We start from the raw sequence: 27,312 nt of genomic DNA, 5'->3' as shown, positions 1-27,312 counted from the left end.
ACTGACACCGGGCTGACCAGTCCTAGCACTATCCTCTTAATTCTGAGCGCCAAGCGAGGAAGCTACTAGTACCATTTTTTTCGTCTTTGGTATGACGCGGCCGGGGATTGAACCCACGACCTGCCGCACTCAAAGCGGACGCTCTACCACTAGGCTACCGAGGCGGTTTAAAAGCATGAGAGTCATCTAACACCACAGGGTGTAAGATAGATTTTTCTAGCACCAGTAAAAATACCAGAAATCACCGTCTGGGATGCAAGAAAGTTCCTATGCATCTGAACTCCAAAGTTTAATTCAGTGACAATTTTAGATATTATATTTCTTGTATTTCTTTAGCACCTGCAAGATTTTAAGTCATCAAACCAATCGAAGACAAGGCAAAAGGTAAAATGACAATTTTCATGTTAAAGTCAATTTTCATGTTGAAGTCACTTTGAAGACTTTGCATAATACAAAAGAGAATTGTTACAGTTATCAGTTGTCCAAGAAATCTGATATTTTCTAAGTCCAAAAGGGGCAATAATTCTTGCAAAAAGCAGGATGGAGTTATGTTTCTTGCTGTACAGGGTCAGCTTATGATGGTGAACATGTGTTGCAAGTTTCAAAGCAATAGCTTTGATAGTTTAGGAGAAAAGCTGACCTAAACATAAAACTTAACCAAGAAAACTGATTTTCTAAGTCCAAAAGGGGCAATAATTCTTGTAAAAAGCAGGATGGAGTTATGTTTCTTGATGTACAGGGTCAGCTTATGATGGTAAACAAGTGTTGCAAGTTTCAAAGCAATAGCTTTGATAGTTTAGGAGAAAAGTTTACCTAAACATAAACCTTAACCAAGAAATCTGATATTTTCTAAGTACAAAAGGGGCCATAAATCCTGCAAAAAGTAGGATGGAGTTATGTTTCTTGCTGTACAGGGTCAGCTTATGATGGTGAACAAGTGTTCCAAGTTTCAAAGCAATAGCTTTGATAGTTTAGGAGAAAAGCTGACCTAAACATAAAACTTAACCAGGCAACGCCGATCAAGTGATGACAATAACTCATTATTTTTTTTTCCAAAAATCAGATGAGCTAAAAACGACATAGACTTTACTGCGCATTTCATGGAAATTTAATGATTCTGCAGATGTTATAACATGAAAAATCATTTGTTATCCCTACACTGACGTTCTTGCTCATTACATGAACATTCAATAACGCTATGCATTATTAAACTATTTTAATCTCGTTTTCACCTCAGCAGTTGGACATATAAAATTAAAGGTTATCATACAGGGCTGTTGTGACTTAAGGCAATATTGGCAAACTGCTCTAGTGCTAAAACCCTCAGACAAATATCTCTCCTAGTATGCCAGTATGGCCTTGATGCCCAACAGCCATGTATGATATCCTCTAAATAACATATCAGAATCAAAATGTGAATGGATTTTGAATACAATCATGGTTTGTCATTCACTAAGCTGCACACTTATGAATACAGTCCTTTGCATCTGAACTCTTCTACTTAAAAATCTTTGTAGGCATCAATGGACTCTTAAATAGTCTGCTTTTTTCAAATAACCCTTCTCTGTCAATTTGAAACCCCATAGCCAAATGCAATTCGATGGAATATCTTCAAAAAACGCTATTTTTTTGCCTTTTTTCCACTTTTCTGGTATTGAACAAGGAGTCCATATTCAAGCTGTACACCCTTTGTACCATCTGAGCCTTAATGTATCCCCTAAGACTGAGACCACTTGTCCTACTTGAGGCCACTCTCCAGCATATTTAGGGACGTCAGTTAGATCCATATCCCCATCTTTCAATTGACAAACATCATTCACTTTCTAGGTCTTTTTTCCAATAATGAGCTGAACCTGGAAAGCAAAAGTATCATTAATTGAGCCGTGCCATGAGAAAACCAACTTAATGGCTTTGCGACCAGCATGGATCCAGACCAGCCTGTGCATCCCTGCAGTCTGGTCAGGATCCATGCTGTTCGCTTTCAAAGCCCATTTCAATTAGAGAAACTGTTAGCGAACAGCATGGATCCTGATCAGACTGAGTGGATGCGCAGGCTGGTCTGGATCCATGCTGGTCGCAAAGCCACTATGTTGGTTTTCTCATGGCATGGCTCAATTACTTTCATTCTCAATTTGGCAATTCAACCCTACCACCAACACCATGGCACTGTAATACATTATATTAATTCTAAATTATGTTTCAATTCCTATTTCACAGCCTTTCCATTAAGAGTGCACAATACTAATAATGTCCTTGGTTATCATTTATGTTGGTATGTTTGGTAATGAACAACCTGGAAAGTCATCATGGGTGTAATAAAAACTATAAATGTAAGCTTCTAGATTGACAATTCAGCACTCATTACTGACAATATTCAATATTTATATGCAAATTCATATTGCATGACTGTATTAACGTTGATATTGCACAGCTATTAAACATTGCTGTTCAGGATTTATATATATTTATGGAATAAGTTTGGATCTCGGAGCTGTTCAGTAAGACTTATGCTCTCTAGGTCAACAAATGTTTTGGGCAAATCTTGTCACACTACACACTGTGTAAGTCCTACTGGTATATTTTGAATAACAAACCCTAATTTTAATAAACATGAAACAGTGAAATTTGTTTAGCACACAGTTTATAAGAAAACACACCTTTTTGCACTTGTTATAAACAATAGATTTGGTTTATCTTGAACATTACTCAAAAGAAAACCAAACAGCACAATGATATAAAAAAATCAATTCTGTCAACAACATATACTTGCACTTTATGTCACTTTGCCTTGTTTGGCCTTTATTTATACAAACTTCTGAAATCCATATGGAATCAGTGAGGTTAAACATAATATTATGTGTACTGCTTACTATTTCTTCTGCTTCTACTTCTATGCCATCTGTAATTACTTCACTGACATCACTGATTTCCAAATCAGTCACACTTCTGGCCATATTAGGTAGACATAAGGCTGTGCAAAACATCCAGATTCTATAATTACACTGTCAAAATGTGAAGAATATACCCTATGCATACTAATTTTACAAAATTAACATAATTTTGCCAGCTTCATCTTAATTCAAATATTTGGTATAATTGCCTCTATATGAATTTTTGAACTTAATACTATATAAAGATTTAATCTTAATATAGAAATCATTGCAAAGTCGAAATTATACTAGTTGTAACACAGTGGTATGTTATTCAAGATTGAAGTTGATATATTTACCTGTTGTAAGCACTCAGTGCCCCAGGTTGAGGGTTGAGGTAGAGGGTCAGCAGCCATCTACGGCACGGGTAGCTTCTGTCCCCCAACAGATGATAACCACCATGGACAATGCCTCTTTCAAAAAGCTGTCTCAGCCCACTGTTGTGCAGTTTCCTGCTGTCATGTGTAGAACCAGGCCAACGTGCAACAATATCCTCGATCCTGTCAAAGGCATCAAACACCACTTGCACATTTATGCTGTGATAGCCCTTCCGGTTAACGAATATATCCTCCTCCTCTGATGGAGCCAGTATCTTAATGTGGGATCTGTCGATTACTCCAAGCTCTCTGTTTATCCTACATGAAAAGTTCATGAAAATATTACTTTCATTCTTGGTTTAATTTATAAATATACATAAAAAAGATTGTATGTGTGTAAGAACCAGGCTAATTAAGGTATCATATCAAAACTTGGAACTAGCTACCATATTCTGTATTGTAAATTAATCAATATTCCCTTTTCCTGGAGAATTATTAAAAAAACAAGAGCTGTCGGAAGACAGCAACGCTCGACTATTTAACAGCCTTGTCGCTTGAATGAATAAGAGTCGAAAAAGGGGCATAATTTAGTAAAAAAGTAAAATAGGGTTATGGAACCTGCATAGTGCTTATCAGCTCATGACAGTGGACAAGTGTATGAAGTTTCAATCCATTCCCATTAGTGGGTACTGAGATACCAGCTTACATATAAGAATTTAACCCAAAAACTCCTAAGTTGAAAAAGGGGCATAATTTTGTAAAATGCAAAGTTGAGTTATTGACCCTTTGCACTGCAAGTCATATCATGACAGTGAACTAGTGTGTGAAGTTTCAATCCTTTCCCATTAGTGGATACTGAGAAACCAGCTTACATACAAAAACTTAACCAAAAATTTCTATGTTGAAAAAGGGGCATAATTTTGTAAAAAAGCAAACTAAAGTTATGGGACCTGCTTTGTGCATGTCAGATCATGACAGTAAACAAGTGTGTGAAGTTTCAATCCATTCCCATTAGTGAGTACTGAGATACCAGCTTACATACAAAACCTTAACCAAAAAATTCTAAGTCGAAAAAGGGGCATAATTTTGTAAAAAAGCAAAATAGAGTTATGGAACCTGTGCAATGTAAGTCAGTTTATCACAGTAAATAAGTGTGTGAAGTTTCAATCCATTCCCACAAGTGGTTACTGAGATACTAGCTTACATACAAAACCTTAACCAAAAATTTCTAAGTCAAAAAAGGGGCATAATTTTGTAAAAAAGCAAAACAGAGTTATGGAACCTGTGCAATGTAAGTCAGTTTATCACAGTGAATAAGTGTGTGAAGTTTCAATCCATTCCCACAAGTGGTTGCTGAGATACCAGCTTACATACAAAAACTTAACCAAATCGGGATGCGGACGCCGACGCGGACGCCGACGCATGGGCGAGTCCAATAGCTCTACTATTCTATGAATAGTCAAGCTAAAAACTGAAATCCATTAAACAAGGCAGTCTAAAAGACAGCTAAATCTCCTGTCTCTGTAATGGATAGTGAAGGAGTAAGCTTTGAACTCGAGCTGTGAGCTTCGCCACGAACTGACATGACTGACTCATGAATTATGCACATTGTCTTGTTAAGGTAATCATATCACCAAAGTATCATGGAGATCATTGAAGGGGTTAAGGAGATACAGAGCTAAAACCTTTGACCTTTATTTATGACATGGACCTTGAGTTGACATTGCTGACACACGAGTTCTTGATGTAGTGATTATCTGACCTAAGTTTGAGTATAATCCTTCAAGTAGTTTAGAAGCTCTAAAGTGGACACAAGATGGAAGGCTCAAACCTTTGACCCTAATTTATGACCTTAATCTTGAGCCTGGATGGCTGACTCATGTATTCTGCACATCATCTTGATAAGGTGATCATTTGACTCAGGTTTCATATGAATTCTTTGATGGGATAATGAGATACAGAGCGGACACAAAATTGAAGACTCAGACCAATGACACTGAGTTGTGACCTTGACCTGACATTGCTGACTCATGAATTATGCAAGTTGTCTTGATGAGGTGATCATTTTACCCAGTTTCATGAAAATCCTTCAATGGGTTTAGGTATACAGTGCTGACACAAAATGGAAAGTTCAAACCTTTGACCCCAAGTTGTGACCTTGACCTTTCACCTGCATGACTCAGTCATAAGTTCTGCACACCGTCTTGATGAGATTATCATTTTACAGATTTCATATGAATCAGTCAATGAAAGAAATATTAAAAAGATACCTTGATCTTTGCTTTGCTGTTATTATTTCATCTAGCATCCACTTTCCTGATCTATCATTGATTCCTAACTCTGTATCATTGTTTTCTGAAATGTTTTCACATCAATGCAATGATATGTTTGACATTTTTATGAACAAAAAAAAATTTGAATTTAGTATGTCACCTAATACTTCATCATCCAATTATTCCTTGTTGTGAGAAAACCAATTTGTCAAATGTCTTTAAAAACCTTGCAATGAACCAGTCTTCTTACTTATATCAAAACAATAAACAATTGAAAACTGGCTAACTAATATAATTAAGTGCCTGAAAAAAGTGTCATTTTCAGTAAATGATATGAATGCAACCCATGCAAACGTAAAGAATCAAGTATTTTAAATCTGGTTTAATTGAAATTTAATATATTTTATCACATGATTGATGTCGCAGCTGCATAATAAAGCCATTAATAAATATGATTAGACACTAGTGTAATAAAAGCTTTGACGTTGACGTCATTTATAGTATCTTAGATGTTGGTCAAATTGACTTGTTTATAATATTTGAAGAAAGTAGGTTTTTTAATGCCTGGAAAAGCTAACATGATTGTGATAAACAGAACATTACATTTGAGACTTTCAACATTGAATTTATAAAACTTGTTGAAGAAAATTGATAAAATGCTCGGCATTGCCTCACATTTTATTATTCTATTCAACTTACAGACATTATAAATGCTAAATGTAAGAACCTTTCATAATTGAGGTAATAGGACTCATTATAATTTAAATTGTACCGATTTTTTCAAAGAAGCTGGTCCACCATTGTCGTTCTTCTGGTTTTCCGAAAAATGGTGAAGCCTTTTGCATGTCTCTTTTCAGGACTTCTACATCTATCCTTCTTCAGTCTTACCTGTCAAATCGTAAACAGCAAATTAAAATTGGTAATATTGTTAATTCTTGGGCAAGTATAAGCAAAGGGTACCGCAAGGCTCCATCCTTGGTCCCCTTCTATTTAATGTTTTTATAAATGACATCTTTTATTTTATCCATAACAGCACTCTTTATAATTATGCTGATGACAATTCTCTGTCGTTCCATTCTCCAAATTTCAGTGAAGTTATTCAGGTCCTTCAAAATGAAAGTAATGTCCTTATTGACTGGTTTAGAGTGAACAAAATGCAAGCAAATCCAGACAAATTCCAAGCTATAGCAGTTGGCAAGATATCCTTTCTTAAAAATCCTGTTTTCCAAATTGGCAATAGCAGCCTAACCTGTGAAGATACTGTAAAACTCCTAGGTATAGATATTGACTATAAACTAAATTTTGACACACACATTGGTAACATTTGCAAGAAAGCTGGTAAACAATTGAATATCCTTAAAAGAATAGGCAAACATTTAAACAAGCTCAACAAATTGACCATTTTCCACACTTTTATCTTATCAAATTTTAATTTTTGTCCAATGGCTTAGCACTTTTGTTCTGAAAACAGTACCAAGAAAATGGAAAAACTGCAAGAAAGGGCACTGAGATTTGTTTACGACGACTTTTCATCATCCTACTCTGATCTATTACATAAAGTTACAAGAGCTGTCTCCATAGGATGACACATGCCCCCGATGCCACTTTGAATGAATAGTTATGGCCAATGTTAGAGTTTAGGACCTTTGACCTACGGAGCTGGGTCCTGTGCGCGACACGTCGTCTTACTGTGCCACACATTCATGCGTAGTTATTTTAAAATCCATGCAAGAATGACAAAGATATGGACCGGACACGCCCATCAATGCACTATCATGAAATATGACCTTTAACGTCTAAGTGTGACCTTGACCTTTGACCTACGGAGCTGGGTCTTGCGCACGACACGTCGTCATACTGTGCCACACATTTATGTGTAGTTATTTGAAAATCCATCCATGGATGACAAAGATATGGACCGGACACGCCCATCAATGCACTATCCTTTAACATCTAAGTGTGACCTTGAATTTTGAGCTACGGACCTGGGTCTTGCGCACGACATGTCGTCTTACTGTGGTACACATTCATGCCAAGTTATTTGAAAATCCATCCATCGATGACAAAGATATGGACCGGACACGCCCATCAATGCACTATCCTTTAACGTCTAAGTGTGACCTTGACCTTTGAGCTACGGACCTGGGTCTTGCGCGAGACACGTCGTCTTACTGTGGTACACATTCATGCCAAGTTATTTGAAAATCCATCCATGGATGACAAAGATATGGTCCGGACACGAAAATTGCGGACAGACTGACAGACAGACGGTATATGCCTCCCTTCGGGGGCATAAAAATGCCTTCCTTAAATATAAGAAGAATACGTACAATGGCCATTAAAACATTCAAAATCCTAAATGGTCTTGCCCCGGTGGTTCTCTCCAATTTAGTTGTAAAAAGAAATTCTTCCATTAACTTTAGATATTCTAATATTTTACAGGTACCTAGAGTTAACTCTACAACTTATGGTAAGCACTCCTACAGATATGCTGCTCCTGTGTTGTGGAACTCTCTCCCAGATGATTTTAGATCATGTGCTAATTTTAGCCAGTTCAAAACCCTTATTCAGTCATGAAATGGCACAGTATGTAAATGTACCTCCTGCTCTAGGGGGGTTTCATAACACAGACGCAGCATAAAGTTAAGTGCATGCTTGGCTAAATGTATTCTCAAGCTTAAGATTGCTTTTGTTCCTTTAATTTTTGTCTTTTAGTTTTGCCGCTTTATATATATTTTTTCAAGCACTGAGTTTCATTTTGCCTTTGTAGTCTGCTTACTGCTATTGTGTCTACTGTAGATGTGTGTAGTGTGATTTTTGTCTTCCTGAATTTGCTGTAGCTAAATGTTTGTTTTGTATGTAATTGAGACCTACTTGTGTTTGTTTCTCAAATGTTGTATTTCTGCTTTAGTTTATGTTGTATTCATTTTGTGTTTATTGTAATTACATCCCTTTGATAGAACTAAAATAACATGTCTGTGTACCTATTAACTTTAATGTGAAGTACCTTGTTGCTTGCAACTCTGCCTGTCTATTGGAAAATCTAATGATAGAGCTTATATGTCATGTCTGTATGCAAATTCTTAATTAAACAAAGTTAATTTTTAACCATAATATAAATCTACTTTCCTATGTTATTTAATCATGTTCATTTTAATGATTATTGATTTACCCTATGAAAAAGATTCTAATCAGGTCACTTTCAAATCTGATTTGAGTGATATTCTGATTTTTTAAGATATTTCTTAACTATGGCACCTTTGCCTCATATTCTTTGTCAACTTGTAACTAATTTCATCTTTTTAAGCAGTTTTAAACAAAATTTGGTAGGATTAGCATGTTTCTCATAGATTTTATGTTGTAAATTATCCTTCTTACTTGTAGCTTATTTACTTTTGTTAACATACACTTGTTATATAGTTGGTTAAAAAAGCTCTTCAGACCTTATGTTATTTGTAAATGTCTTGCCGACTCAAAATAAATCTTATCTTATCTTATCTTATCTTATTTTCTCAAATGATTCAGGAAGGTAGTTTGGACTTCCATCAGGCATTGCCTTCAGTAGGTGTGGAAGATCTTCCATCAGGCATTGCCTTCAGTAGGTGTGGAAGATCTTCCATCAGGCATTGCCTTCAGTAGGTGTGGAAGATCTTCCTTCCATCAGGCATTGCCTTCAGTAGGTGTGGAAGATCTTCCATCAGGCATTGCCTTCAGTAGGTGTGGAAGATCTTCCATCAGGCATTGCCTTCAGTAGGTGTGGAAGATCTTCCTTCCATCAGGCATTGCCTTCAGTAGGTGTGGAAGATCTTCCATCAGGCATTGCCTTCAGTAGGTGTGGAAGATCTTCCATCAGGCATTGCCTTCATTCTCCTATACTTTTACTGTAACATAAAAATATAAATATATCTCAATAACTTTAAACTATTGTTATTTTATTTGGCTACTGACCAAATGCCCCTTACTACCAGTAAGTTTGTCTATCAAAGATCAGTTAATCAGTTAACTGGAAATATATATTTTTCACTGTTTCACCAACCTCTCTAGAAAATACCTGTTCTAGGTCAATTAAAATAGCCCACTTAGTCAGGTCCTGTAACTTTGACATTTAGGCCAAAATTATGCTCTAAGAATTTTTTTGGTTTTGGTCTAAGAACATCCTGGTTTAAGTTGTGCATGCATGTTACTATCTTGAAAACTAATGCAGATTTTCAACCAAAACTTAACATGTGTCTTAGTGTTTCTTAATCTAGGTGATAGCATCAAGAGGACATAACTCTTGATATGTATAGTTGCCAAATTATGCCCTTTTATGGACTAAAAAGAATTCTGGTTGAAATTTGGTATGCAAGTACATGCATCGCTGCCAACCTCCATGAGTCAAGTCCCGTAACTATAGCTTTTATTTTGGACTTATTATGCCCACTTATGAACATAGAAATCCTGGTACAGATATTGCGTCCAAGTTACTATCTCAAATATCAATGCTTGTTAATAATCTCCAAACTGGACCAATATCTTTACATCTAAATTAAGCTCCTCCCATAATAACAGACTAGTTTTTACATCAGTTTCCTATCTGCTTGAAATTTAGTTACTAGAGTCCAGTTTAGTTTTGCATGATTGTTTTTCCAAACTGATTATTTAATCTAAACTAAAATAATGTACAATTTACTTTGTCAGTTGTCCAATTTTTCCAAGCAATTTCTGCTTTTCCAGTTTCACCTTTGGTTACTCTGAACACATGTGGTCTGGACGGTCTGCTGATCGGATTCAAAAATTCCTGCGGACAGACATTAATGATTACATCATTGATCGTTTATTTTCATTTAAAAAAAAATTTGTTGAAAATGAATGCCCCAATCACAACAAGCTGGCATTGTTTTATTGTCAAAATTTAAATGAATTAATGTAAAAACACAAGTTCATAATGTTTGATTTTTTTTTTTTTTAAATGTGTTGTCCAAGTTGAATTTTCAAATTTTTTCATAATGCCTCTCTTCATTAGGTGTAAAAAAATTGTTTGTTTCCGGTATCCCGACCTAGCCTAGATTTTTGGCCTGACCTTAAATTATTTTTTTCCAGAACTGCACTTTTTATGCTTTAAACATGGCCACTGATGTTAGAAATCAACTTACTGATGCTCTAGGGGTATAACCCCCTTATTTGTGTTCATTTTTTGACACAAAATAATTTCTGAAAAGTCTCCCTTAATAGAACAAGAGGGCCATCATGGCCCTATATCACTCACCAGAGTTGACCTGGCCTACTGACCTAGTTTTTGATTTCATATGATCTAGTTAAGAAATAAACCTAAAGATCATCAAGACAAACATTCTGACCAAGTTTCATATAGACTGAGTCACAACTGTTGCCTTTAGAGTGTTTACAAACTTTTCCTTTGATTTGACAAAGTGACCTATTTTTTGACCCAGATAAAAACTGGACCAACAGATCATCAAGAAACATTCTGACCAAGTTTTATAAAGATTGAATCACAACTGTGGACTGTAGAGTGTTCACAAGCTTTTCCTTTGATCTGGCCTATGACCTAGTTTTTGACCCCAAAGGACCAAGATTCCAACTTGACCTAGAAATCATAAGACAAACATTCTAACCAAATTTCATAAAGACAGAGTCACAACAGTGGCCTCTAGAGTGTTGACAAGATTTTCCTTTGATCTGGCCTAATGACCTAATTTTTGACCCCATATGATCCAGTTTCAAAAATGACCTAGAAATCATCTAGAAAAACATTCTGATCAAGTTTCATAAAGATTGAGTCAAAATTGTGGCCTCTAAAGTGTTCACAAGCTTTTCCTTTGATTTGACCAGATGACCTAATTTTTGATCCCAAATGACCCAGGTTCGAACATGACCTATAGATTATCAAGACAAACATTCTGATTAATTTTCATGAGTTTCAAACTTTTTTAGTAACTTAAGGGCCATAACTTAAGTTCCTAAACCAATTCGGCTAGTTATTGAACTCAGCCTAGGTCTTACGGTCAAACACATTTTGTTGAAGTTCAGTGAAGAAGGAATGATAAATGTTCGACTTAGAGTGTGGTTAATGGTAAAAATTAAATCAATATGTCTCAAACACCACTGTTTGGTGGTAGACATAATTACTAATAGTTGTATATTACTGGAATATGCATTATTCATTTATTTAGCCAATGATTGGATGTACCTGCAACCATTCTGTAACATTATATACATTGTCGCATTCCACACTTATTGGTCTTGGTGTGCATTTCTCAAAGATGCTCATAAGTTTGGTCAAGGTCATAGCTGCTGTTCGCCTCAACCTCACTGAGAATCTGTAAAACATAGCAGTATGTTAATAACAGTTTAATAAATCTCCTGGTATTGTTTTTTTTTCTAATTGAATAAAACTAGAGCTATCACTAAAGGTGATGAATGTACCCCCCACATGCACTGACACAGTACATTGTAATTTGACGCACACAAGATTTCATAATTATGTGGACTGTATGTATATAGACTGTATGTATACAGTATAGTAACAAAAAACAATGTCCCATAACTATGCAGAACATTTATCTAAAAGAACGTAACATGCACCATGCACAACTAGGGTTGGTACTGATCACTTGTGTGAAGTTTCATCAAATTGTGTGCAAGGGTTCGGAAGATTAGGCGCGCACAAGATTGCATATGTAGACTGTATGTACATAGTATGTTAACAAAAAACAAAGTCCCATAACTCTGCAATTTTTTTTTCTGAAAGAACCTAACATGCCCCATGCACAACTACTGTTGTTACTGATCACTTGTGTGAAGTTTCATTAAGTTGTGTCAAGGGGATGAGGAGAGATGGTGGGCACAAGATTGTGTCTCTATATATAGTATAGTAACAAAAAACAAAGTCTCGTAACTCTGCAATTTTTTCTTCTGAAAGAACCTAACATGCCCCATGCACAACTACTGTTGTAAAAACAAAATTGCAGGTGATCCAAATACTGTAACAGTAGCTTACAAAACAAGAAAGTAGGTCAGTACGTCACACTGATGGTCACTGAAAGTCTGTTTAAAGATCGGCATGCAAAACTATACATGTCAATCAAATTTCAAATTCAAAGCAGTATCTTAAAAAACAAGATAGTAGGTCAGTATTTCATATTCAAGGTCACTGAAAATCAGTTTTAAGATCTGTGTGCAAAACTGTACATGTTATCCAAATTTCAAGGCTTTACTTTAAAAAGAAAAACAACCAGAAAGTATGTCAGCAGGTAACATACATGGTCACTGAAAGTCAGTTGTGAGACCAGTGTGCAAAACTGTACATGTCATCCAAATTTCAAGGCTGTATCTTAAAAAACAAGAATGTAAGTCAGTAGGTCAAGGTTACAGTAATTACTTGGTACGGTAATTATAATTAAACAGTCAATGAATTATGTTCAGATAACTTTTTCCAATATATTCCTTACAAAAACTATGTGACCCTTGGGGCAGAGCCTCTTTCCACCCAAGGGGCATAATTTGAACAATCTTGCTAGAGAGCCACCAGGCAATGTTACATACTGAATATCAAAAGCCTAGGCCTTGAACTTTCAGTCAAGAAAATTTTGAAAAGTTTTTTCCTATAAGTCTATGTAAAACTTAGGGCCCCTGGGATTCCTGGGATTGGTCAGAGGGGCCTCTTTATACACCAGGGGCGTAATGTCAACAATCTTTATAGAGGCCTATTAGATGATGTCACATGCCATATATTTAGGCTCTATGCCTTGTGGTTTTGGACAAGAAGATTTACAAAATTTTCCCTATTTAAGTCAATGTAAACCATGTAACACCCAGGGCATGGCCATATTTGACCCTAGGGGAATAATTTGAACAACTTGGTAGAGGATCACTAGATGCTATATATCAAATATAAAAGCCCTATAACCTGTGGTTTTGGACTAGAAGATTTTAGCAGTTTTTCCTTTTAGTTGCCATGGCAACCAGAGTTCTGTATGGAATTCAATTCTTTGAACAATTCTAAAAGAAAACCATCAAATGAACATCCCTGTGAAGTTTCATCAAAACTGACCTGTTGGTTAAGGTCGAGATATTGTTTAAAGGAAAGTGCGGACAGATAAACAATAGACGGATGGACAACAGACGGAGTGATCACAATAGCTAACCCTGAGCCTTTGGCTCAGGTGAGCTACAAAGGTAAATACTAATAAAAGAGAAACCACATAAGATCTCATCTATCAGCCAAGAATTAACAGTTTCTTACAGAAATAATATTTTACTAAAAAATTAATGTGAAAAAAAAAATGAAAATAAAAATTTACTTGTTTCATTTTCTCTAGCACAGTTATCCATTTGAAGGTATAGGGTATCTGGTAAGGTGTCTTTCTCCATGTACAAAGTGGATAGAAGGCAGTGAATCGTCAAGTTGCTTCCATGGGGATACTGATAATAATAAAAAAATCCGTAGTTGCCAATTCCATGCACTATTACACCAACCAAATGTGTTTTCAGTTTCCATAGATTGGACACAAAAGAACTTAGGTATAGATAATGTGGTAATTCAGTTGTTTTTTTATCCATCCCATCCAAAATTACTGACAGGTATTTGTCTGGTTCTGTCCGCCCTTTCATGGAATGCTTGTAGTATTTTCTCCTCTCAATGCTGATTTGTCAATAAAAAAATTCAAATTTTAACTTTTCTAATTTCTCTTACTACACCTATTGCAATTTTTAAGATGGACAATTGATTACATAACAAGGTTCATTTTAATTACAAATGAATAACTGAACAGCAATGTCAGTTACATGATATTTATTCAGTATAGCTGTTGGAATTATTACTGATGTTCAACACTTTTCTTATATTATTAATATACAGAATTCAGACAGTTACACATCTCATAATATTTCAAATCAACTTCTGGATCCACTGTTGCCAGTTTATCACACAAATGCACTTTTTCATTTTTGCAATATAAGTACAACTCATTAATAATGCTTTTGCATTTATATGATATTACATGTAAACTGTATTAATACCTAAGCTGCACCATGTGAAAATCAACATAGTGGCTTTGCGACCAGCATCTGCACAGTTTAGTCAGGATCCATGCTGTTCGCTTACAGTTTCTCTGATTGCAAAAAGCTTTGAAAGCAAACAGCATGGATCCTGACCAGACTGCACAGAAAAACAGGCTGGTCTGGATCCATGCTGGTCGCAAAGCCACTATGTTGGTTTTCTCATGGCACGACTCAATGAGTGTCAAGTCAATATATAGTACATGTATAGTATTAAAGTTAAGCCGTTTAGTATGTTTTCAAAAAAAAGGGATATAATTAAAAATCTGACCACCTAGGGGTTATGGTTCCTTGTCACTGTTTCCATTTATGAAACCTTAAAAAATCAGGTGGTGTAACTCTACAACAGGTGACAAGCAAAACAATTGCTGTTGTGCTTTATTTTTGTTTAAATTGAAATTTTGCAAACTAGTTACATATACCTCTGTTTCACAAGATGTTTCTGTCTGAGGCTGATCAGCTGTTTATGCTTGGTCTTATCTTTTGTGTCACCCAGTTGAGTTTTTATCTTGCTGCATGTGTTACATTTAGAGAACCTGGAAGTCTGTAAAATAAGATATGATAATGAATTCTACATCTATATGTTTTAGTGCATGGAGACAAGTTCCCAAGGCATTACAGTATTAACAAGAGGACCATGATGGTCCTGAATCGCTCACCTCTTCCCACATGACCCAGTTTTGAGTATGACGTCGTTTTTTCTATTATTTGACATAGTGACCTAGTTTTTGAGCTCATGTGACCCAGTTTTGAACCTGACCTAGATATCATCAAGATAAAAATTCTGACCAATTTTCATGAAGATCCATTGAAAAATATGGTCTCTAGAGAGGTCACAAGGTTTTTCTATTATTTGACCTATTGACCTAGTTTTTTAAGGCACGGGACCCAGTTTCAAACTTGACCTAGATATCATCAAGGTGAATGTTCTGACCAATTTCCATGAAGATCTTGGGAAATATATGGCCTCTAGAAAGGTCACAAGGTTTTTCTATTTTTAGACCTACTGACCTAGTTTTTGACCGCACGTGACCCAGTTTCGAACTTGACCTAGATATCATCAAGATGAACATTCAGACCAACTTTCATACAGATCCCATGAAAAATATGGCCTTTAGAGAGGTCACAAGGTTTTTCTATTATTTGACCTACTGACCTAGTTTTTGAAGGCACGTGACCCAGTTTCGAACTTGACCTAGATATCATCAAGGTGAACGTTCCGACCAACTTTCATGAAGATCTTGTGAAATATATGGCCTCTAGAGAGGTCACAAGGTTTTTCTATTATTTGACCTACTGACCTAGTTTTTGAAGGCACGTGACCCACTTTCGAACTTGACCTAGATATTATCAAGGTGAACATTCTGACCAATTTTCATGAAGATATCATGAAATATATGGCCTCTAGAGAGGTCACAAGGTTTTTCTATTTTTAGATCTACTGACCTAGTTTTTGAGCGCACGTGACCCAGTTTCGAACTTGGCCTAGATATCATCAAGATGAACATTCAGACCAACTTTCATACAGATCCCATGAAATATATGGCCTTTAGAGAGGTCACAAGGTTTTTCTATTATTTGACCTACTGACCTAGTTTTTGAAGGCACGTGACCCAGTTTCAAACTTGATCTAGATATCATCAAGTTGAACGTTCTGACCAATTTTCATGAAGATCTTGTGAAATATATGGCCTTTAGAAAGGTCACAAGGTTTTTCTATTTTTAGACCTACTGACCTAGTTTTTGACCGCACGTGACCCAGTTTCGAACTTGACCTAGATATCATCAAGATGAATACTCAGACCAACTTTCATACAGATCCCATGAAAAATATGGCCTTTAGAGAGGTCACAAGGTTTTCCTATTATTTGACCTACTGACCTAGTTTTTGACGGCACGTGACCCAGTTTCGAACTTGACCTAGATATCATCAAGATGAACGTTCTGACCAATTTTCATGAAGACGTTGTGAAATATATGGCCTCTAGAGAGATCACAAGGTTTTTCTATTTTTAGACCTACTGACCTAGTTTTTGAAGGCATGTGACCCAGTTTCGAACTTGACCTAGATATCATCAAGGTAAACATTCTGACCAATTTTCATGAAGATCCATTGAAAATTATGGCCTCTAGAGAGGTCACAAGGTTTTTCTATTTTTAGACCTACTGACCTAGTTTTTGATGGCACGTGACCCAGTTTCGAACTTGACCTAGAATTTACCAAGATGAACATTCTGACCCATTTTCATAAAGATCCCATGAAAAATGTGACCTCTAGAGATGTCACAAGGAAAAGTTTATGGACGCACGGACGCACGTACGCACGGAGGACGGACACCGCGCGATCACAAAAGCTCACCTTGTCACTTTGTGACAGGTGAGCTAAAAACGCAGGTACATCTGATGCCATCCATTGATGTCCAGTAATGTTCACAGGAGATGTCAACTACAATCTTTTCATTATCACTTTCTGGAACTTTAATATGAAGCACATTGTTCAACTTTCAAGTCACATTTATTATTGATTGCAATGTTCTAATGCAATTCCAAATTTTAGCTGCTAGTAAATTATTTTGACTTCGAAAATTTAAACATACTGTTCCCCATATATACTATTTAAGTATTAATTTGATATTTAAGTTTACATTACTTTGCTATAGGTCCTTGTCGAGTTCAACTCATTACGTCACTGCTCGAGTCTCAAATAAACAAGAGTTGTCCAAAAGACAGCGCACTTGACTTTATTCAGTGCTTGACTCTGAATTAGAGCTCTGCCAGTAAAAACTTTATAAAACTGTAACCAAAAAATTCTAAATTAAAAAGGGGCATAACTCTGTCAAAAATCAAACCAGAGTAATAAGGTTTGTTACTCCTGGTGTAGACTTTGATAGTAAATTACTATTTTAAGTTACAAGTCAATAGCTTTGATAGTAACAGAGATATTTGACTTTATCAACAAGAGGACCATGATGGTCCTGAATCGCTCACCTGTCCCCACAAGACCCAGTTTTGAACTGAGTATGACGTCGTTTTTTTCTATGATTTGACATAGTGACCTAGTATCTGAACTCATGTAACCCAGTTTTGAACTTGACCTAGATATCGAGATAAAAATTCTGACCAAGTTTCATGAAGATCCATTGAAAAATATGGCCTCTAGAGAGGTCACAAGGTTTTTCTATTATCTGACCTAATGACCTAGTTTTTGAAGGCACTTGACCCAGTTTCGAACTTGACCTAGATACCATCAAGGTGAACATTCTCATCAATTTTCATGAAGATCTCTGAAAAGTACGGCCTCTAGAGAGGTCACAAGGTTTTTCTATTAATTGACCTAAGGACCTAGTTTTTAAAGGCACATGACCCAGTTTCGAACTTGACCTAAATATCATCAAGGTGAACATTCTGACCAATTTTCATGAAGATCTCATGAAAAGTATGGCCTCTAGAGAGGTCACAAGGTTTTTCTATTTTTAGACCTAATGACCTAGTTTTTGAAGGCACTTGACCCAGTTTCGAACTTGACCTAGATACCATCAAGGTGAACATTCTCATCAATTTCCATGAAGATCTCATGAAAAGTACGGCCTCTAGAGAGGTCACAAGGTTATTCTATTAATTGACCTAAGGACCTAGTTTTTAAAGGCACATGACCCAGTTTCGAAATTGACCAAGATATCATCAAGGTGAACATTCTGACTAATTTTCATGAAGATCCATTGAAAAATAAGGCCTCTAGAGAGGTCACAAGGTTTTTCTATTTTTAGACCTAATGACCTAGTTTTTGACTGCATGTGACCCACTTTCGAACTTGACCTAGATATCATCAAAGTGAACATTCAGACCAAAGTTCATGAAGATTCATGGAAAAATATGGCCTCTAGAGAGGTCACAAGGTTTTTCTATTTTTAGACCTACTGACCTAGTTTTGGACCGCACGTGACCCAGTTTCGAACTTCGCCTAGATATCATCAAGGTGAACATTCTGACTAATTTTCATGAAGATCCATTGAAAAATATGGCCTCTAGAGAGGTCACAAAGTTTTTCTATTTTTAGACCTACTGACCTAGTTTTTGAAAGCACGTGACCCAGTTTCGAACTTGACCTAGATATCATCAAGATGAACATTCTGACTAATTTTCATGAATATGCATTTAAAAATATGGCCTCTAGGGAGGTCATAAGGGTTTTCTATTTTAAGACCTACTGACATAGTTTTTGAACGCACGTGACCCACTTTTGAACATGGCCTAGATATCATCAAGATGAACATTCTGACCAATTTTCATGAAGATCCATTGAAAAATATGGCCTCTAGGGAGGTCACAAGGTTTTTCTATTTTTAGACCTAATGACCTAGTTTTGGACCGCACGTGACCCAGTTTCGAACTTGACCTAGATATCATCAAGGTGAACATTCTGACCAATTTTCATGAAGATCCATTGAAAAATATGGCCTCTAGAGAGGTCACAAGGTTTTTCTATTTTTAGACCTACTGACCTAGTTTTGGACAGCACGTGACCCAGTTTCGAGCTTGACCTAGATATCATCAAGATGAACATTCAGACCAACTTTCATACAGATCCCATGAAAAATTTGGCCTCTAGAGAGGTCACAAGGTTTTTCTATTATTTGACCTACTGACCTAGTTTTTGATGGCACGTGAACCAGTTTCGAACTTGACCTAGATATCATCAAGGTGAACATTCTGACTAACTTTCATGAAGATCCATTGAAAAATATGGCCTCTAGAGAGGTCACAAGGTTTTTCTATTTTTAGACCTACTGACCTAGTTTTTGACCGCAGTTGACCCAGTTTCGAACTTGACCTAGATATCATCAAGATGTACATTCTGACCAACTTTCATAAAGATCTCATGAAAAATGTGACCTCTAGAGTGGTCACAAGCAAAAGTTTACGCACGGACGCTGCGCGATCACAAAAGCTCACACTGTTACTTTGTGACATGTGAGCTAAAAACTTAAACAACCGTGACGCCGACGCCAACTCAGGGGCGAGTGCAATAGTTCTAATTTTTCTTCAAAAAGTTGAGCTAAAAATGAAAGAAATGGAGAAGTTTTTCAAGATAAGTGTACGTCTTCCACCACGTGACATGCAGTCATTGTTAAAAAGCCAAAATAAAAATCTGAACTCCAGGGAAAAAGAACAGACTTTGACATCTCAATAAAATTTCAAATAGTCAATTAAAACTGATAAAGTGCCATCACTGAAATGAAAGAAAATGAAACGGGACATGCGTGGAAAAATTCTTCAGGAGGTTTGTTGCAGACAACTTCTATTAAATTTGATGGAAATGGTTATAATAGTATCGGAGGTCCCAAAAACAACATAAAATATTGATGAACGAAGTGTTATAACTGATAAAAATCAGAAAGATTTGTATAAGATTACTTGGCAATGATCTCTCTTTTGTTTTTTTTTATTTTTAATCCAATGGTTTATGTCAAATGACTCGCACAGACAAACAGTGCAACATACAAACAGACAAACTGACCAACTGACAAACAACACCTAACTGCTTAGTATCCTTCACTGCATGTGTGAGATACAATGACTACTTACTGGTGGAATAGCAATATGACTTAGGCAAGTTTGCCATATATAGTAGAAGTGGCTCTTAGACACTATCTCCTCTTCTTTATCCTCTTAATTCCTCTGTCATGTTGTTGTATATGGAGTCTTTTGTTAGGCAAGATGGTAAATGTAGTTTGGTTGAATTGGGAAGTTTGTTCGCATATTATTTGCATACTCAATCAACCAAACTGTTGCTGTCTGTACCTTTGATGTTGTTTTTCCCACAGGTTTACCTCACTCGTCTATTTCTTTCACCCCGGCTGTTAACAAAAGAAAAACAAAGTAGAAAAGAAGAAAATCAAATCAAATTAATTCATTAACAAGAGGTATTAATAATTCTGGTTGTGCCACATGTTGGTAAACAGTCACTGCCTGTAGAAAAAAGAGCTCTCTGTTAGACTGTGCACCACTACTTTGCAGTTTGACAGTTTAATGAATTTCTGACTTAATAAAATACCGCTATGTTAAAAGGAAGATATACCAATATATAAATATCAATAGTATCAAGAAAGGGTAGTAATTAAAAAATACATTGTTAGTGAACAAAAAAGGGATCTGCAAAATAACAACCTGCAAAATAACAAGGCAGTCTGAAAGACAGCTAAATCCCCTGCCACTATTGTGGATAGTGAGTGGATAAACCTTTGACCTGGAGCTGTGACCTTGACCATGAACTGACATGGCTGACCCATGAATTCTGCACATCATCTTGATGAGGTTATCATTTGACCTTGAGTTTTGTTTCTGTTGACGTGGCTGACTCATGTGTTCTTTATGAGGTGATCATTTGACCCAAATTTGATGAAAATCCTTCAAGGGGTTTAGGAGACACAGAGTGGATACAAAATGGAAGGCTCAAACCTTTGACCCAAAGATGTGACCTTGACCTTAAGCCAACATGGCTGACTCATGGGTTCTACACATCATCTTGATGGGGTCATCATCTGACCCAAGTTTGATGATTATCCTTTGAGGGGATTAGGAGATACAGAGTGGACACGTAATGGAAGGCTCAAACCTTTGACCTTGAGTTGTGACCTTGACCTTAAACCAACATGGCTGACTCATGGGTTCTACATATCGTTTTGATGAGGTTATTATTTGACCCAAGTTTCATGAAAATCCTCCAAGAGGTTTAAGAGATACAGAGTGTACACAAAAAGTTACGGAAGGACGGAAGGAGACCACTCCAATAACCCCCCACCACTCATGGCGGGGGATTAAAAACAAGAGGGCCAAGATGACCCTAGGTTGCTCACCTGAGAAACATACCATAACAGTGTAAACATGTTTGACCTAGTGATGTCATGGAAACAAATATTCTGGCCTATTTTCATTAAGATTGGGACCAAAAATGTGGTCTCTCAAGTTTAAAAAAGTATTTTCTCAGATATGACCTAGTGACCTAGTTTATGACCTAGATGACCCATATTTGAATTTAACCTAGATTTTATCAAGGCAATCATTCTGACCAAATTTCATGAAGATCAATTAAACAAGAGCTGTCCGTAAGACAGCCAAGCTCGACTATTCGAAATATTGTCACAGAAGCAGGAAATTATTACCCAAAATGTTAAATATCAAAAGAGTTTTAAGTTCCGAAACGGAAACATAATTTGACCAAAATGCATATTAGAGTTATGGGACTTGATGCTATCAACTAGTTTTATAACCCTGAAGAAACATGTTAAGTTTCAATTCCATATCTGCATTAGTTTTGGAGATAGTAACTTGCATGTAAAACATTAACCAGAATTTTCTAAGTCCAAAAGGGGGCATAATTTGCTCAAAATACATGTTAAGAGTTATGGAACTTGACCCAGTGAGTTGGTAACTGACCTAGAAAAAGAATAAATAAGTTTCAAATCTATATGCCTTTTAGTAATAGCTGTTTGTACTTTCACGCAAAACTTTAACCAGAATTTTCTAAGTCCAAAAGGGGGCATAATTTGGCTAAAATACATGTCAGAGTTATGGGACTTGATTCTATCAACTAGTTTTATAACCCCAAAGACACATGTGAAGTTTCAATTTAATATCTGCATTAGTTTTGGAGATAGTAACTTGCATGTAAAACTTTAACCAGGATTTTCTAAGTCCAAAAGGGGGCATAATTTGACTAAAATACATGTCAGAGCTACAGGACTTGACCCAGTGAGGTAGGTAATTGATCTAGAAAAAGAAAAAATAAGTTTCAAATCTATATGCCTTTTAGTAATAGCTGTATGTACTTGCACGCAAAACTTTAACCAAAATTTTCTAAGTCCAAAAGGGGGCATAATTTGGCTAAAATGAAGGTCAGAGTTATGGGACTTGATTCTATCAACTAGTTTTATAACCCCGAAGACACATGTGAAGTTTCAATTTAATATCTGCATTAGTTTTAGAGATAGTAACTTGCATGTAAAACTTTAACCAGGATTTTCTAAGTCCAAAAGGGGGCATAATTTGGCTAAAATACATGTCAGAGTTATAGGACTTGACCAGTGAGGTAGGTAATTGATCTAGAAAAAGAAAAAATAAGTTTCAAATCTATATGCCTTTTAGTAATAGCTGTATGTACTTGCACGCAAAACTTTAACCAAAATTTTCTAAGTCCAAAAGGGGGCATAATTTGGCTAAAATGAAGGTCAGAGTTATGGGACTTGGTGCTATCAACTAGTTTTATAATCCCGAAGACACATGTGAAGTTTCAATTCAATATCTGCATTAGTTTTGGAGATAGTAACTTGCATGTAAAACTTTAACCAGAATTTTCTAAGTCCAAAAGGGGGCATAATTTGCTCAAAATACATGTTAGAGTTATGGAACTTGACCCAGTGAGGTTGGTAATTGACCTAGAAAAAGAATAAATAAGTTTCAAAGCTATATGCCTTTAAATGATAGCTGTATGTACTTGCATGCAAAAACTTAACCAAGGTGTGACGCCGACGCCGACGCCGACTCCGACGCCAGGGTGAGTAGAATAGCTAGACTATTCTTCGAATAGTCGAGCTAAAAATACAGTCTCTATCGCATACACAACATTTTTCTTTGATTTGACCTAGTGACCTACTTTTTGATCCCAGATGGCCCATATTCAAACTCGACCTAGAGTTTATCAAGGCAATCAATCTGACCAAATTTCATGAAGACCAATTGAAAAATACAGTCTCTATTGCATACACAGGTTTTTCTTTGATTTGACCTAGTGACCTAGTTTTTGACTGCAGATAACCCATTATGAGAAAAGCTGACTTAAACATAAAACTTAACCAAGAAATCTGATTTTCTATGTCCAAAAGGGACAATAATTCTTAAAACAAGACGGCCAAGAGAAACACACCATAACAGTGTAAGCTTGTTTGACCTAGTGATTTCATGGAACAGTATTCTGGCCAAATTTTCATTAAGATGAATTTAAATAAGTATTTTCTTAAATATATCCTGGTGACCTAGTTTTTGACCCAGGATGACCCATATTCAAACTTTACCTAGATTTTATCAAGGCATTCATTCTGACCAAATTTCATAAAGATCAATTCAAAAATACAGTCTCTATCTCATACACAAGGTTTTTATCTGATTTGAACTAGTGACCTAGTTTTTGACCCCAGATAACCCATATTCAAACTCGACCTAGATTTCATCAAGGCAATTATTCTGAAAGACAACAGATGACAGACAGACAGACGCCGGACATCAAGCGATCACAAAAACTCTCCCGAGCATTGAGCTAAAAAGCAGAATGGAGTTATATTTCTTGATGTACAGGTTCAGCTTATGACGATGACAAGTGTTGCAAGTTTCAAAGCAATATCTTTAAGTTGACCTAATCATAAAACTTAACCAAAAAATCTGATATTTTCTAAGTTCAAAAAGGGCCATAATTCTTGCAAAAAGCAAGATGGACTTATGTTTCTTGCTGTACAGGGTCAGCTATTGATGGTGAACAAGTGTTGCAAGTTACTTGGATAGTTTAGGAGAAAAGCTGACCTAAACATAAAACTTAACCAGACAACGCCGACGCATACACCAATCAAATGATGACAATAACTCAACATTTTTCTTCCAAACAAGAGGACCATGATGGTCCTGAATCGCTCACCTGTCCCAACATGACCCAGTTTTGAACCGAGTATGACGTCGTTTTTTTTCTATTATTTGACATAGTGACCTAGTTTTTGAGCTCATGTGACCCAGTTTTGAACCTGATCTAGATATCATAAAGATGAACATTCAGACCAACCTTCATACAGATCCCATGAAAAATATGGCCTCCAGAGAGGTCACAAGGTTTTTTCATTATTTGACCTACTGACCTAGTTATTGATGGCACGTGACCCAGTTTCAAACCTGACCTAGATATCATCAAGCTGCGTCCTCTGACCTATTTTCTTGAAGATCCATTCAAAAGTATGGCCTCTAGACAGGTCACAAGGTTTTTCTATTTTTAGACCTAATGACCTAGTTTTTGACCGCAGCTGACCCAGTTTCAAACCTGACCTAGATATCATCAAGATGAACATTCAGACCAACTTTCATACAGATCCCATGAAAAATATGGCCTCTAGAGAGGTCACAAGGTTTTTCTATTATTTGACCTACTGACCTAGTTTTTGAAGGCACATGACCCAGTTTCGAACTTGACCTAGATATCATCAAGGTGAACATTCAGACCAATTTTCATGAAGATCTTGTGAAAAATATGGCCTCTAGAGAGGTCACAAGGTTTTTCTATTTTTAGACCTACTGACCTAGTTTTTAACCACAGTTGACCCAGTTTCGAACTTGGCCTAGATATCATCAAGATGAACATTCAGACCAATCTTCATACAGATCCCATAAAAAATATGGCCTCTAGAGAGGTCACAAGGTTTTTTTATTATTTGACCTACTGACCTAGTTATTGATGGCACGTGACCCAGTTTCGAACTTGACCTAGATATCATCAAGGTGAACGTTCTGACCAATTTTCATGAAGATCCATTCAAAAGTATGACCTCTAGAGAGGTCACAAGGTTTTTCTATTTTTAGACCTAATGACCTAGTTTTTGACCGCAGCTGACCCAGTTTCGAACTTGACCTAGATATCATCAAGATGAACATTCAGACCAACTTTCATACAGATCCCATGAAAAATATGGCCTCTAGAGAGGTCACAAGGTTTTTCTATTATCTGACCTACTGACCTAGTTTTTCAAGGCACGTGACCCAGTTCCGAACTTGACCTAGATATCATCAAGGTAAACATTCTGACCAATTTTCATGAAGATCTTGTGAAAAATATGGCCCCTAGAGAGGTCACAAGGTTTTTCTATTTTTAGACCTACTGACCTAGTTTTTGACCGCACGTGACCCAGTTTCGAACTTGACCTAGATATCATCAAGATGAACATTCTGACCAACTTTCATAAAGATCCCATGAAAAATGTGACCTCTAGAGAGGTCACAAGCAAAAGTTTACGCACGGACGCACGCACGGACGCACGCACGGACGGACGACGGACGCTGCGCGATCACAAAAGCTCACACTGTCACTTTGTGACATGTGAGCTAAAAAATCAGATGAGCTAACAATGTTTGAAGGGCCATAATTCCGAAGTGCCTGGGCCAATTTGGCTAGTTATTAAACTTGGCAAAGGACTTATTGGCAAACACATTTTAATATTAAAGTTTGGTGAAGATCAAATGAGAACTACCGGTATTCGACTTAGAGCGCGGACAGTATTTGTGACAGACGGACGGATGGAAGGACACACACACACAGGAGTACATCAATATGTCTCCCTCCACAGTAGTGTGGGAGATATAATTATGAGAGCTTAGGGCATAATGTAGAAGTACAAACTGAAGTAGATGTAGAAAATTTAGATTTAGAGTATGTAGCCGAGTTGCAGAAGTCAGACCCAATAATTAAATGTGTGTTGAACTGATTTAAATGAGAAACCAGACTGAAATATTGTTTCTGAACATAGTGTAGAGTAAAAAAAAAAAATCTGGTATTGGCGAGAATCTCTTGTTGTAAAAGAGAATGATGTTGAAAATTCAGTTGAGTTCCAACTTGTATTACCAAAGTGCTTTACTGAGTATGTGTTGGTACAGTTACATGATACTGTGACTAGTGGTCATTTAGGGGTTAAGAAAATTTTAAGAGGAGTCAGACAAGGATAGTTGGTATGGTCAAAGAAAGGATGTAGAGACATGGTGTAAGGTTTGTATAGTATTTGCTTCTAAACAAATGCCACACCAGAAATTCAAAGCACCAATGAGAAAATTCAATTCTGGGGAAAGATGGGAAAGAATTGCAATAGATTTTGTTGGTCTGTTAGGAAAACAGAAAACAACAACCGATACTTGATGGTTGTTTCTGATTATTTCATGAAGTGGACAGAGGCCACTCCCCTCCCGAAACACTCGAACTGCTACTACTGCAAATGCACTAATTGAGCACATTATATCATTATATAAAGATTTGGTGTACCAATCTCCATTTATACAGACAAGGGTTCCCAATCTGAGCCAAAGTTATTTCAAGAACTTTGTAAGTTATTAGGTATCCAAAAGCCTAGAAATACTGCCTTCCGTCAGCAAGGTGGAGGTTTTATTGAAAGTGCAAACAAAAGTATTCTTATATGCTTACAGCCTTTGTGTCTGAACACAGAAATGATTGGGACAAATATGTACCTTTCTGCTTGATGGCTTATTGTTCATCTGTGCACAAGTCTACTGGTGTGACCCCTACAACAATGGTATTTGGTTCTGAAATAAGATTGCCAATTGATTTAGTCTTTGGTAAACCTGAAATGATACCAAATCATGAGTCAGATTATGTTACACAACTGGAATCTAAAATCACACAAGTACATGATTTTGCTCGAACCAGGCTTTCACTTTCCAGTGATGTAATGAAAAAGAAATATGATCTTAACAGTCATTCTATACAGTATGCCGAGGGTGACCATGTCTGATATTACAATCCTCAACGTAAAGTTGGTCTTAGTGGTAAACTAGTCCAACCATGGAAAGGTCCTTATTAAGTTTATACTAATTTATTTTAGCTAGATTTTGATGAAAGCTTAAAGCTAATTTGAACTGCTCTCGAGTCTGCTTCCTGGAAAAACCAGCGCTGGAGCCATATAAGAAGTCATGGTC

The 27,312-nt window shown here is 36.5% G+C and overlaps 1 long non-coding RNA gene across 9 annotated transcripts in view; it reads right to left on the bottom strand.

The window, feature by feature from the left end:
- Nucleotides 1-1,116: 1,116 nt before the first annotated feature.
- Nucleotides 1,117-27,312, bottom strand: part of LOC123547505 (uncharacterized) — a 38,734-nt gene continuing 12,538 nt past the window's right edge. Inside the window, exons 5-14 of one of the 9 annotated variants that reach the window (XR_008367346.1) lie at nucleotides 26,845-26,958; nucleotides 20,167-20,438; nucleotides 15,003-15,124; nucleotides 13,824-14,164; nucleotides 11,711-11,840; nucleotides 10,193-10,300; nucleotides 6,293-6,408; nucleotides 5,518-5,602; nucleotides 3,230-3,565; nucleotides 1,117-1,853 (exon numbers count right to left, since the gene is read on the bottom strand). This is a non-coding gene — a long non-coding RNA (uncharacterized LOC123547505). The remainder of the gene's footprint in view (nucleotides 1,854-3,229; nucleotides 3,566-5,517; nucleotides 5,603-6,292; nucleotides 6,409-10,192; nucleotides 10,301-11,710; nucleotides 11,841-13,823; nucleotides 14,165-15,002; nucleotides 15,125-20,166; nucleotides 20,439-26,844; nucleotides 26,959-27,312) is intronic. The other 8 variants (XR_008367340.1, XR_008367338.1, XR_008367341.1 and 5 more) reach the window with 8 other exon arrangements.

The sequence above is a fragment of the Mercenaria mercenaria genome, chromosome 15 (assembly GCF_021730395.1).
Source record: "Mercenaria mercenaria strain notata chromosome 15, MADL_Memer_1, whole genome shotgun sequence".
NCBI lineage: Eukaryota > Metazoa > Mollusca > Bivalvia > Venerida > Veneridae > Mercenaria > Mercenaria mercenaria.
Note: the sequence above shows the minus strand (reverse complement) of the source record. Positions and strands in the feature narration are given on the sequence as shown.